General features: G+C 41.2%; 1 protein-coding gene across 3 annotated transcripts in view; it reads left to right on the top strand.

The window, feature by feature from the left end:
- The window catches only part of LOC122541810 (rho GTPase-activating protein 22-like), a 330,924-nt gene that overhangs the window by 203,496 nt on the left and 113,085 nt on the right, over positions 1 to 14,343 (top strand). Inside the window, exon 1 of one of the 3 annotated variants that reach the window (XM_043678823.1) lies at positions 1,367 to 1,421. The exons of the other annotated variants lie outside the window; for them this stretch is intronic. The gene's annotated coding sequence lies outside the window, so the exon portion shown is untranslated. Of the gene's footprint in view, positions 1 to 1,366; positions 1,422 to 14,343 lie in introns of those variants that run through there. 3 annotated transcript variants of the gene reach the window in all.

Genomic DNA, 14,343 nt, shown 5'->3' with positions numbered 1-14,343 from the left:
AGTAACATTTACCCTCCCAATGGCCAGGTGCCTGTTAGTATTCAGTGACTTATGTTAAAGGATTTGCATCTCCATTGTGTCAATTGACCTAGTAATGTGTGAGGAGATCAAAATATAATGAACCTGTAGTTGCACTGAGAGAGGAGTACTGAAGGTCCATATCTATTACAATAATTTAAATGTGGAATGGATTTATCAGCCATAGATTGAGTAGAGTTGAAAAATGTGGTGCTGGAAAAACACAGCAGGCCAGGCAGCATCCGAGGAACAGGAGAATCGATGTTTCGGGCATAAGCCCTTCTTCAGGATTGAGTAAGTTTGCATAAAGACTGGGAGAAGAAACAGGACATATGGGACCTGAGAGAAATACCAGTAATCATAGACTTAGTGACAGAGGGGCCTTCAACTACAGTCCAACCAGCACTTGGTAGGATTAAGCATAGATTTGAAAAGGAGCAATAGTACTGAAGATTTCACCTGCAGAACCTGCTGTGCCCCCAGCCAATCTGTCCAGTGAAAATTGCCCATGTGTGTCCTGTATACAGGACAAAGCCCAATCAGGCCAAATATAGCCCTACCACTAAATAGGGACTGACTGAGAGCTGGACAGTGGGTAGGCCATCCTCAGTGCTGTCACCCTGGGCAGGTACTGGGGCGGGCTATCCTCAAGGTGGCCGGAAGGTGCAAAGGTCGGTTCGGTTAGCCGGAAAGTGGGTAGGCCGTCCTGATCACTGTCATCCTGGGGGGGTTGGGGAAACAGGACGGACTGCCCTAGAGTTAGCTGGAAGGTGCGAAGGGCGGTTAGGGAAGTCAGAAGGTGGGTAGGCCGTCCTGATCACTGTTGTCCTGGCGAGGGTGGAGAAACAGGACAGGCTGTCCTAGAGGTGGATGGAATGTGTGTCAGGGCGGACCGAGAGCCAGAAGGCGCATGGGGCAGTCTAACTTAGAGTAGTCAGAAGGTGGGAGGGACAGGTAGGTTGCTGGGGCAGGGGGGTCGGAGGTTGATATTGTATGCACCGTTTATTATTTGATTGGACTGTCTTTTATGTATTTGGTACTGGTATTTTTGTGATGACTGAAAGTGGGATTTGAGGTTTGTCCTCATTTCCCTGTGATCTGGTTGCACGGTGGGATTTGGGGTCTGGCTTCGCCAGTAAATTGCTGTTTCTCATATACTGCTGTTAATGTTAATTGTTTGCTTGTAACCTGTAGTGTTTAATACAATAAAAAAACCCTATCACTCCTCTCTAAATCATCAATAAAGTGATGAATGGGGTCTTTAATAATGCTAACAAGCAGCACTTGCTGATCGATTCCTCCTCGTTGACCCTCAGTTTGGGTTCTGCCAGGATCACCCTGCTCCTGACCTCATTCTGACCTTTAATCAAACGTGGGGACACAGGCTGAGCTCCAGAGATGAGGTGAGAGTGATTCCACAAACCTCTTGGAGATGTCCGAAGTAATGTTGGAATGGTTTAGCAAAATATCAATGGCAACTTCATTTTTGAAACTGAAAACGTTTGAAACTTTTCTCAGAAGTTAAGCAAATGGAATATTTCCACATGCTTGTTCACATTGACAAGTTATATTGCAGCTAATTTTAAACTTGGAATTGACTGCCTGATTTACTCTGTGAAAATTGGAATGTGTCCAGTGAATAGCATAATATACATTCTAAACCATATCATTCAACATTAAATTTACCCCTTTGATGTGAAAGTAAAATGGTACCTTAGTTGAAGACTTGTTGTTAAAAACAGATAATTTAAATTAAAAATGGCTTACACGAGCTGTATATTAACATCTATCTATTTACACCGTTGTATAATTCACTTAAGAGCGTGATAAATGACCAAATGCTCATTATGTTTATATTGCAATCTTTTATTGTCTGTTTTGACCCCACTTATTTAAAATGGTTATGAAAAGATAATGTGTACAAGAAGCATTTCTCCAGCAGTTTCAGGATCAATATTTTCTAGTTGAAAGATCTTCTACCACAAATCATTCCTCTGCACTTCTGTTTCTTTTATCTGTGGGAAGGCAGATAAAACTGATGAAATGCCAATTTTGCTCAGCTTTAACATCTCTACATCTGGGGAGAAGCCAGAGGTATAGACACAGCTTCACTCACTGTAATAGTAGGCTTGTGAATTTCTAAATGAGGAATGTTACCATCTAATCTGCCTTGGAATGTGGGCCTCATTGATTTCAACACCTTCCATAGATTGAGCATCGTCAGAATTTGTCTTTTAGACTGTCTGTTTTTTTTGTATATGAACTCTTAAGAGTTATTTGCCTCTGGCCATTTTTTAAAGTGCAATCTGTGGACTGTAATTAACTGCAGAAATGATAGTTAAAAGTGTCAGACTTGCTGAGGTATTTGGCATCATCACCATTGGCCTTAAGTGAGCTCCTCTGCCAGTGTTTGTTCTCCACACAAGCCTCCTCGCGGCCTACTTCACCCTCCCCCTATCCACACTACCTCCTTGAGCTAGCTTCGCCTTAATAGTTGGCTTTTAGCTCAGTCGGTTGGTTTACAGTTGGTGTAGAGTGAGGCCAAAAGCATGGTTCAATTCCCACACCAGCTGAGGTTACCGTGAAGATCCTACCTGCCCAACCTTACACTCAGACCAATCGTCTCCCTCTAATGACAGAACACCTCTATGATCTGGTAAGACTACAGCGAGTTTGCCTTTATTTTTAAGTGACAGTGGGTAGTTCTGCAGCAGAAAGAAAGACCATGATGTTGAGCCTCGAGAAAGAAAGATTTTAAAAGAAAGCAGCACAAGAAATATTGTTGTTGCCACAGTGAGGAGACAGAGGATTGTTGTTTTTATACCTCTTTCCCCCCCCACCCCGGTGTGGATGCAAATTAGAGCACGTTGGTTTCATTGTACCTATTGTATTCTGTCTCATGGCAATATATCTATCAGAGACAGGCTCACGATATCACTGCATCATGCCAAGGGACCTAAAGGTAGAAAGATCTCAAACTCCATTTTACATCAGATCATTAGAAACATGAGACTGTATGGAAGCATGTTCCAGTATGGTACTGTAATAGCTTTACCCAGATACCTACGTCCTTGTGGAATGTACCATTTGTACTTAATATTTAGTGGTAATTAATATCTTTAATACCATGACACCACGACCAGTTTTCTTTGTTACAGTAGGCACCTATGAAAGAAGTATGGAAATTACAAACAAGGAAAGCTGAAAACCTAGTTAATTTACTTGTATTTAGAGTCGTAGAGTCATAGGGACATACAGCATGGAAACAGACCCTTCAGTCCAATTTGTCCATCCCAACCAATCTAGTCCCACCTGCTAGCACCCGGCCCATATCCCTCCAAACCCTTCCTATTCATATACACATCCAGATGCCTTTTAAATGTCTCGGCCTCCTCCATTTCCTCTGGCAGCTCATTTCATACCCGTACCACCCTCTGCGTGAAAAAGTTGCCCCTTAGATCTGATTTATATCTTTCCCCTCTCAGCATAAATCTATGTCCTCTAGTTCTGGACTCCCCCACCCCAGAGAAAAGACTTTGTCTATTCATCCTACCCATGCCTCTCATGATTTTATAAACCTCTGTAAGGTCACCCCTCAGCCTCCGGTGCTCCAGGGAAAACAGCCCTAGCCTATTCTATGATATCATATTCTCCAAATCATAACAAGCAGTGGCATTGGAGGTTCACTAGCATCGGTTTAAAATTGCTTCTCCCCACACACTTTCGTGCAGATCAAACTTGTATTTTTTTAAAGTCTGTTTCAGAGACTATAATATTTATATTTCACTTCAACACGACTACAGACACCAGGTGGTCTACCGTGAATGTTAAATCTTTTATCAGGCATTTCAGCATGTCAAAAGCATATACAAAGTATTAAAACGTTGAAAGCCTTGCCCTGAAATATTAGTTTACACCATTTCCTTTGTAATTGAGTCAATTTAACTGGCAATTAACCATGATCAACTTGAATCTTACACTATCATTATTTAAACAATTCTTGATAGGCTTCCAAAAAGGGCTTTTTTATTATTGTTTATACAAAAATCCACTGCCAATGTTAAAACGTGGTTTGGTTCTTTTTTGACTTTAGGCTGACTGCTACTGGGGATGAGTTTCAAAGTCATTTCTGAATCCAAAGTAACCTGACTCTGCCAAATCTTAGCTGTTCTGATGTGCTTCCAGTTCGTACCGCTTGATCTGTGTCAGTTAGCTCAAAGGAATTGCAAACAATATGTAGTTGGGTCTTATAGCAAAAAACATGATTCCCCATCAATGTGTACATCATTCTGGCCACATTAGTATGGAGAGCAATGGTCTCAAGATGCATACAGCTCAGTAAAAGCAAACTACTGTGGATGATGGAAATCTGAAGCAAACTTTGAATGCTCGAGAAACTTAGAAGGTCAAGGAGCATCTGTGTGTGGGTGAGAAACAGAGTTAGCATTTCAAGTCTGACATGACTTTCCCCTTGTTTAAGGAGTCAGTCATGAGGGGATGTAGTTTTAGTTTAAGGGGCAGGAGATTCAGAGGGGATTTGAGAAAGAACTTGGTCTGTCAGAGGGCGTTAGGAAGCTGAAACTAGTGAAACCTTATGGTCTTTTAAAAATATTTGGATGAACACTTGCAATATATAACATTCAAGGAAATGGAACAAGTGCAGAAATTAGGATTAGTGTACTTTTAATTGTAGTTATTGTCAGTGCAAACATAATGGGCCAAAGGACCTTTTCTGTGCTGTATGATTCTATGACAGTTCTTCAAATCTGAGGAAGAGTCAATATACAATAGACAATAGGTACTGGAGTAGGCCATTCTGCCCTTCGAGCCTACACCACCATTCATTATGATCATGGCTGATCATCCTCAATCAGTATTCTGTTCCTGCCTTATCTCCATAACCCTTGATTCCACTATCCTCAAGAGCTCTATCCAACTCTTTCTTAAACAAATCCGAGAATGGGCCTCCACTGCCTTCTGAGGCAGAGCATTCCACACACCCACCACACTCTGGGTGAAGGAGTTTCTCCTCATCTCTGAGCTAAATGGCCTACCCTTTATTTTTAAGCTGTGTCCTCTGGTTTGGGATTCACACATCAGCAGAAACATGTTTCCTGCTTCCAGACTGTCCAATCCTTTAATAATCTTATACGTCTCAATCAGATCCCCTCTCAGTCTTCTAAACTCAAGGGTATACAAGCCCTGTCGCTCCAATCTTTCAACATAAGATAGTCTCTCCATTCCCGGAATTGACCTCATGAACCTACGCTGCACTCCCTCAATAGCCAGAATGTCTTTCCTCAAATTTGGAGACCAGAACTGCACACAATATTCCAGGTGCGGTCTCACCAGGGCCCTGTACAGCTGTAGAAGAACCTCTTTGCTTCTATACTCAATCCCTCTTGTTATGAAGGCCAGCATGCTATTAGCTTTCTTCACTACCTGCTGTACCTGCATGCTTGCTTTCATTGACTGGTGTATAAGAACACCCAGATCTCTTTGTACTGCCCCTTTATCTAACTTGACTCCATTTAGGTAGTAATCTGCCTTCCTGTTCTTGCCACCAAAGTGGATAACCATACATTTATCCACATTAAACTGCATCTGCCATGCATCTGTTCACTCACCTAACCTGTCCAGGTCACCCTGTAATCTCCTAACATCCTCCTCACATTTCACCCTGCCACCCAGCTTTGTATCATCAGCAAATTTGCTAATGTTACTATTAATACCATCTTCTATATCATTAATATATATTGTAAAAAGCTGCAGGTCCCAGTACTGATCCCTGTGGTACCTCACTGGTCACCGCCTGCCATCCCGAAAGGGAGCCGTTTATCACTACTCTTTGTTTCCTGTCAGCCAACCAACTTTCAATCCAAGTCAGTACTTTGCCCCCAATACCATGCGCCCTAATTTTGCTCACAAACCAGAAGCGAATAATATGTGCTGCATATTCCAGCCCTACTGGAGAGAGGATAGCAAACAAATTTCACAAGCACTAAGTTTCAAAGAAGCTGTCCAGGATGTGACTGAACAGGCTCCCAAGCTCATTAACCTTTCTTTCTCCAATCAGTCGAAACATGAAACAATTTCCACCTCCTTCACAGCATTTGGGTGGCTTCCTGTTCAAAGAAAACCAGTGCTGAGTCTCAATTAGCTTCACTCCTAGAACCAGCTTAAAAGAGAATCATAACTGACTCTGTAACAAGTGACTGGGAACTTCAAAACCTGGATGTTTCCGATGCCTACTACATGGAGTGTTTGGGGTTTTTTATGTCTCGGTATTCTTGACAGCAGTTTAGGTGAACAGTAGCTTTTTATAATTTGTGTTCGCACTTGTCAAGTTATCTGGGGAAACTTCCCAGAGAATGAACCAACAATCATTAGCTAATGGTTTTACGGCATGCCTTCACAGAGATCCTTCCTGTTCTTGGATGATATTACAGCAACATTACATAAGAATTTGACTGAGGCTTTAACTATTATTTTATAAAGCAATATGAGCAAATAGCAACAGAATACATTTCTGCTGTAGCCATGACATTTTGTGAACTCCTTAACTTTTGGTACATGTTGTGGGTGTACCCGTAGCACGTATCTCGAATGCTCTTTGAAGGGTTGGTGCAGACTCGATGGGCTGAATGGCCTCCATCTGCATTGTACGGATTCTAAGAACTGGAGCCAGAGATTAGTAAAGGGTGTGGAATTGACAGCAAAGGTCTAGAATTGATGGGGAGGGGTAGTTGAGGAGGATGACAAGACTCCAGCCTTTAGTGATTAAATCTGCAGAGACTGGTGTGAAGTTAAGTTTTGTGACAGCTTACAATGCTGCACCAACAATTTTGTTCAAAAGGGCAGGCTTCATTATCATTTTGATAGTTTCCTAATTGTGCTCGGTCCACTGCTTCATTCAATATATTTTCAACAATGCCTTATTTCAAATATAATGATATGTGCTTGCATCTGACATTTCCATGCAACAAATAAGATTCAGTTAAATATATGGTTCGTTCCCTGAACTTGGAAAAGGAGGGCTGGTCTTGGAATGAGAGCAGCAAATTAAGAAAAGTGACTGTTTTTATCATTTTTTTTTCTCTATGATTGAAGTAACTGTATTGACCGTCACCAATTGAGATGGAGTGACAACATTCTCTCACTACTCTGAAGCACACGAAAATATTGCTGAATTACAGGCAAATTTATGTAGATATAAGCAACTAAAAGAGGCAGGTTTCAAAATTCAAGGACAGGCTTTGCGCTCCGTATTTTCACTGATGAATAAGATTCTCATTTCCGTAGTATATTGGTCACTGTCTTCATTTTAAAAAGGGTCTGGCAGAATTGCCTTTAGGTTAGGAGGCAGAAGTCCAGAAATACCATTTGGTCATCACGAGTAAGTGATTTGACAATATCAGCCTGATTTATGCCACCATGTTGTGAGCTTGGAAAAGAATAAATGAAACATTAGAAAGATATTTTCTCCACAAATCCATTGTTTTAATATGTCTTGTGACCTCTTTGACTAGCTGTTTGGCCTTGGATGGTTTCACCAGATTTATCGAGTTAAATTGCTCCTTTGAATGTCTTGGGTCATAGTATTTATGAACCAGTTCCATTTTACAGTCGCTGTCCTGAATAAAGGCCTTTGTAGCCACATTGATGTTGACAACAATATGCTATTTTAAAACATGCAGTGTCGCACAGAATGGGGATTACCGCACTCCTAGATATCAGTGGCAAATATATATATAGTTAGTTTTCCAGCTACTGTGCATGCACTAAATGCTTATATTAGCCAACAAGCCTTTTTTGAAAAAGTTGTTTAAATGACTGCTTCAATATTGTTATCAAATCAAATTAAAGCTCGAAACTTGCTATGTATCTGTGTGGCTCAAGACGTAGCAGTAGCTCCTCAGAATCAGAAACTTGTCAGTTGTAACTTCATTCTTGGACTTGAACACGAATTCGAAGCATTCTGGATCAGTGGTGCTGGAAGAGCACAGCAATTCAGGCAGCATCCGAGGACAGGCAAAATCGACATTTCGGGCAAAAGCCCTTCATCAGCTTTCCTGATGAAGGGCTTTTGCCCGAAACGTCGATTTTGCCGGTCCTCGGATGCTGCCTGAATTGCTGTGCTCTTCCAGCACCACTGATCCAGAATCTGGTTTCCAGCATCTGCAGTCATTGTTTTTACCTTACTAATTCGAAGCAGACACTCCAACATTTGGGGGTGTTTTAGTTTTGAGATTACCTGCGGTTTGCTTTTAGATGGCCGTGTTCATCTTCGTTCCAAAGTCCTGGCCAACATTTCCACTTCAATCACCACCATCAATGAAGCAAATGTCAGCTAATCAAACATCAGATGAGGGATTTGCAGGAACTTGCTGCACTCAGCTGGGATTGCATTCCCGACTGGGATGCTGCCTGACCGGCTGTGCTTTTCCAGCACCACACGTTTTGTTTCAGCATTCCCAAAGTAATGCAATCGAGGGGAGCTGCTGTGAGGTGCGCAGAGGAGATAATAAAACCCCACAAGTGGTTACATTTTTATGAGATGAATGTACATTTGCAACAGTAAGGGCACACTTAACCAAGTAAGGGTTTGTTCCAATCCCATTAGTAAAAACTCAGGAAGCTGGAGTGGCAAGGAACTTAGTTTTTTCTTTAACACCCAAATACAGCCAATACTTGTAGCTTACAAAAGATTGTTTCCTGCTCTAGACAGACAGCTCTGCACACGCATTCCTGAGTCTGCCTTTTTAAAAATTTTTAATTATTTTTCCAATCAACCTATTCGGAGATGTTATGACACACCTCTGCAACTGGAGGGACTTGTATCTGGGCCTCCTGGTCTAGGGGTAGAGACACAACCACAGCACCACCAGACGGCCTCCGAGTTTATCCTGCTTTTCTAATCAGCCTGTTCAGAAATGTTATGACACACCTCTGGAGCAGATTGGACTTGAACCAGGGCCTCCTGATCCAGTGGTAGGGACATGACCACTGTGCCAGAAGAGGGCCCACATAAAGTGTTTTTTTTTTTGTTTTACTTAATCTATCCTTCTAATCAACGTGTTCAGAGGTGCAATTACACACCTCTGAAGCAGGGGGGACTTGAAACTATATACCACAAGAGGGTCCCATATGTCTTTTATTTTTATTATTTAACCTATTTTGCTCATCAGCCTGTTGAGAGATAACATAATATAGCTCTGGTACAGATTGGACTTGAACCAGGTCCTCCTGGTCTAGTGGTAGGGACACTAGCGCCGCGCTGCTGCAATAAAATGATCTTTTTTAAAAAATTTAACTTATTTTCCGAATCAACCTGTTCAGAAATGCTATTACAGACTTCCTGGAGCAGGTGGGACTTGAACCTCTGCACCACAAGAATGTCCCATATAAAGTGATGTTCACCTCCAACAGGTGATGGTTTCCAGCTAGGCAGGCCATTGCCTGTTACCAAGGGAACTCGCTCAACAAGCTCCATAAGGAAATTAATTAGTGGTTCTCCTTTCGTGGTTATCACACTGTTTCATAACTTAAACACATCATAGATTAATAACGTCAGTACTGGAAGAGTGAGGCACTGACATAAAGTGCAGCATTGTTGAAAGTGCCATCTTTCAGAACTGCCTGATCAGGAAATATTCAAAGGAAGTCTGAGGTTTTTCCAACAATTACTCTCAACCGACTCTGCAAAAGCAACTTGAGTGTTTTTTGGCTACATTTATTATTTGTGAGAGTTTGTCGCGTACAAGTTGATTGTGATATTTGCTGAGGTAACAAGGGCAGCTACAGCTTAGAAAATAGTAATTGATTGTGAAATGCCAGAGACATACCCTCAAGATGTGAAAGAAGATATAGAAGTGAAAAAGTTATTTTTCAATTTAATATGTGGGCACAATACAGAATTTGAGTATTGATTTAAAAAAAACTATATTTTGTTAATGGTTTTCATCTCAACAGGCCAGTATTTAATATTGATAGACAAATGCAGTCAAGCCCAATTGAAAATGAAAAACAATCTGGAATCTCAGGTGTGCATCCATGTGGAGTTTATACATTCTCCCCATGTCTGTGTGGGTTTTCTCTGAGTGCTCCAGTTTCCTCCCACAGTCCAAAGATGTGCAGGTTAGCTGGATTATTAATGCCAAATTACCCTATAGTATCCAGGGATGTGCAGGCTAGGTGGATTAGCCACAGGAAAAGCAAGGTTACAGGGAGAGGGTAGGGTGGATGGGAGAGTCGGTGTGGACTTGATGGGCCGAATGGCCTGTTTCCATTCTGTGATACAGATGAGCACTTCTCAGATTTGAGAAGAGTTGAAAGTAGTGTCCCAGAAAGCGGTGTTGGGACTTCTGCTTTTCTGATTTATATAAATCATTTGGAGATAGGTATTGAGGGTAAAATCTCAAAATTTGCAGATGATACTAAGCTGGGGAGAATTGTGAGTTGTGAGGATGATGTTGAGTGACTTCAGAAGGTCAGAAGTCAGACAACACCAGGTTATAGTCCGATAAGTTTATTTGATATCACAAGCTTTTGGAGCATTGCCCCTTGATCAGGTGAAGACTTCGGAAGGACGTTGACAAGTTGGCCAAATGGGAGTCACCTGGCAAATGAATGTCAATACAGTCAAGTGTGAAGTAGTATCTTTTGGGGAAGAAGTATGGAGAGACAATACAGGCTCAATGGTTGAACATTCAGAGGTGTACCAGAGCAGAGGACCTTGGGGTTCAAGTGTATATTCTCAGAAGGTGACCAGGTAAGTTGAAATAGTTGTTAAGATAGCTTAGAGGATCCTTGGTTTATAAACAGAGGCATAGAGTATAAAAGCAAGCAAGTGTTGATACAGCTCTACGAATCATTGGTCAAACCACATTTAGAGTATTGTATTCAGTTCCGGACACCTTATTTAAGAAAGGATGTTAAAGTCTTGGAGAGAGCGTAGGTGGTTGACTAGAATATTACCAGGAGTGAAGGATTTTAGACACAAGGAAAAATCAGAGAAATTGTATTTATTCTGCTTGGAACAAAGAAGATTAAGAGGTGACCATATTTAGGTGTTCAAAATTATGAACAATTTAGACAGGGTAAAGAAGGATATTCTGTTTCCACTAGTTGGTATGTCAATAACTAGGGCTCACAATTTCAGAACTGTCAACAAGACAGTGAGGAGTAAGATGAGGAGAAACTTCTTTATTTATACATTTGTCAGGATTTGCAATGCACTTTCAGGAAGAGTAGTGGAAGTGAATTCCATTGAAGATTTCAGGAGAGAGCTGGATATACATTTGAAAGCAATGACTTTGGAAGGCCACAGAAGGTTGGACTAAAGAATGGGACCAGCTACGTAACTCTTTACAGAGCCAGTACAGACATGATGAGGCCGAATGGTCTCCTTCTATACTGTAAAATTCTATAAATGTGTGAAAATAGCGCCAGATTATTGAACAAGATAACTCAAAGTTTGTGCGAAGATTTGTAGCTCGGGTGCTCGTTGTTGTGGTTCTGTTCGCTTCCAGCTCAGCGAACAGAACCACAGGAACAAGATAACTGTAGAGAGAAACGTATCAATATGGGAAATGATAAAAGACAATGACAGAAAGGACTAGTGAGTATAAATCTAAGAGTAAATCAATAGATAAGGCTAGAGGTTACAAAGATAATAAAATGACAAAACAAAATGCTCTATATGTGAATGTGCAAAGTATTTGAAACAAAACAGATAACTGAGATCATAAATAAATAAATATGATCTGATTGCCATTAGGGAGACATGGTTGCAAGGTGACATAGATTGGATCCTGAATATGGAAGGCTACGTATCATCTAGGGAGGACAGGAGGCAAGGAAATAGTGAGGGGTGGCTCTGTTAATTAAAGATGGTGTCAGCACAAGTCAGATGGATGCCTTTATTTCATGGATTAAAATGATATAAAGGTTGCAACACAGGACAACTCCATTCAGCTCATTCTCTCTACACCTTGTAAGTAGGTGTATATTAAAAGACTGAACATGAACATAAAGAGCACTAATTAGAAACAGCAAGGGAGTTGGCTTGATGTATTTTCTTACCAATCTGTTCAGGGCTGTTATATACTGGAGCAGGTGGGACTTGAATCCAGGTCTTCTGGCTCAGAGGTAGCAGCATGGCCACTGCACAAAACCCCGGACCTAGCTTTATATACTTAACATCCGTTGGGAATATTGGATTGGCATTGGTCATTCAGTTCCTCTAGACTTGTTTTTCCCATTCAGGTGGATCAAAGCTGATCCATACCTTGACTCCATCAACCCACCTTGGTTTCATATCTCTTAATAGATGTGCCAAACAAACGTCCATCCATTTCAATTTAGAAACAGAATTGACCCATCTCCTCAACTCTCTTGGATTGGAATGAGCTGCCAGAGGAAGTGGTGGAGGCTAGTAGAATTGCAACATTTAAAAGGCGTCTGGATGGGTATATGAATAGGAAGGGTTTGGCAGGTGGGACTAGATTGGGTTGGGATATCTGGTCAGCATGGACGAGTTGGACTGAAGGGTTTGTTTCCGTGCTATACATCTCTATGACTAGCTGTCTACTCTAATCCCACCTTTCAGGATAAGTCAAGAAAGCAGGCCGTTCTGTCTAAAGAGATGGGAAACTATAGCAATAGGTGAGGGTGATGATTTGAAAAGGTCCAAGATAGCACTGAAGGAAAGGCCTGATTGAGAGGAGAGAGAGAAGATGCTATGCCAGAATGGAGAGTCAATATGACAATGAATTTGTCACTGCACCTGAGAGAGAATGAAGATATTGACCATTTAGAAAAGATGTGAGGAAGAGAATGGAAAGTTAGCCATGCCACCATAAGTATGGTCATGAAGATAGCTTTGCTGCTAACCAAAATCCTAAGGCCAGAGAAATGGTGATTTGAAATAGTAACATGCTTGATCTCATTCCAGCACTGTAGGTTGTGAAATGATGTCTGGAGCCAGTCTGTGTTGAGTTGGGCCAAAGATCCAAGTTAATAGGAATGGTCTGGCGCAAAGATTATTGATGTGGACTTTGTGGGCATCTGTGCAATTTTGTCAAACACCCCAATGTTATTCAACCTGTCCATCTCCAAAAAGTGGTGCACTTCTGAACATTTGCAAAATGGATAGCGAGAAAATTCTGCAGCAGGTTGTTTACTGTGAATGACCTGCCAGACATCTGAAATTCCTGATAAAGAAAATATTAGTGCATATAAATATCAATAAAACGTACCACCACTTTGACAAGGTCTCTGTAGCCAGATTACAAATAGCTGTGGTCGACGTTTTGTAAATGGTTTAAAATTTTGAATACTTTTAACCAGGAAGGTATGTCTGTCTGTGGTCTCACAAAATGCAAACATGCGGTCACACTGTCTCCATATTCATACTGTTACACAGACAGGCTAGTCCTTTTGGATCCAGGCTAAAATTCTTCAAGCTTATCTGAGTTTGTTCAATTATTTCTGGTTCACTCCAAGCTTGTGATTGAAATGAATTGTTTTTGGAAACATGTTAATTGATATTGGTTAACATTCAAAGTCATAGTGAGAAGTCTGGATGATTATAATTTAACTCCGTTCCAAGTGGGTGAAAGCATGGGTGAGAAGATTAGGTATAGTTGCAGTAATACCTCCTGAAGTGGACCCAATTTCCTGAGTGATATGGGAAACATAGATGTACAGGATCTTATATACTGGCCTATGTTCCCAGAATCATTCTGAATGAATAGAACGGTGTATCAGGAATGCACCATCAACATATTTAATTCTGTACTATTGCATCTGCTCCAGTGATAACTGACAATCCTATCTATTGGTTTTGGATGTAGATTTGCTCACTGAGCTGCAAGGTTCATTTCCAGATGTTTCGTCACCATACTAGATAACATCTTCAATGGGCCTCAGGGGAAGCACTGCTGAAAATTCCTGCTTTCTATTTATATGTTTGGGTTTCTTTGGGTTGGTGATGTCATTTCCTGTGGTGATATTTCCTGTGGTGAAGTCACTTCCTGTTCCTTTTCTCAGGGGGTGGTAGATGGGGTCTAACTCGATGTGTTTGTTGTTAGAGTTCTGGTTGGAATGCCATGCTTCTAGGCATCTATTGGTCTCTATTACCATCTCAGAGACCCCAGGTATAATAAATTTTGTGTGTGAATTACATTTCTACTTTTGATTTTTATTAGTTACCTGCTACCTGTATGAAAAGTAAACTATTGTTTCTAGTTCAGAGTCTAACCTTGACCAGAGTTTGAGTCAAGGATGGGAAGAGTTTCGGGAGAAATGGGCCAAGTGCTGGCA

The sequence above is a fragment of the Chiloscyllium plagiosum genome, chromosome 38 (assembly GCF_004010195.1).
Source record: "Chiloscyllium plagiosum isolate BGI_BamShark_2017 chromosome 38, ASM401019v2, whole genome shotgun sequence".
Classification (NCBI taxonomy): Eukaryota; Metazoa; Chordata; class Chondrichthyes; order Orectolobiformes; family Hemiscylliidae; genus Chiloscyllium; species Chiloscyllium plagiosum.
The sequence above is the reverse complement of the archived record's forward strand: the minus strand, read 5'-3'. Positions and strand labels throughout refer to the sequence as shown.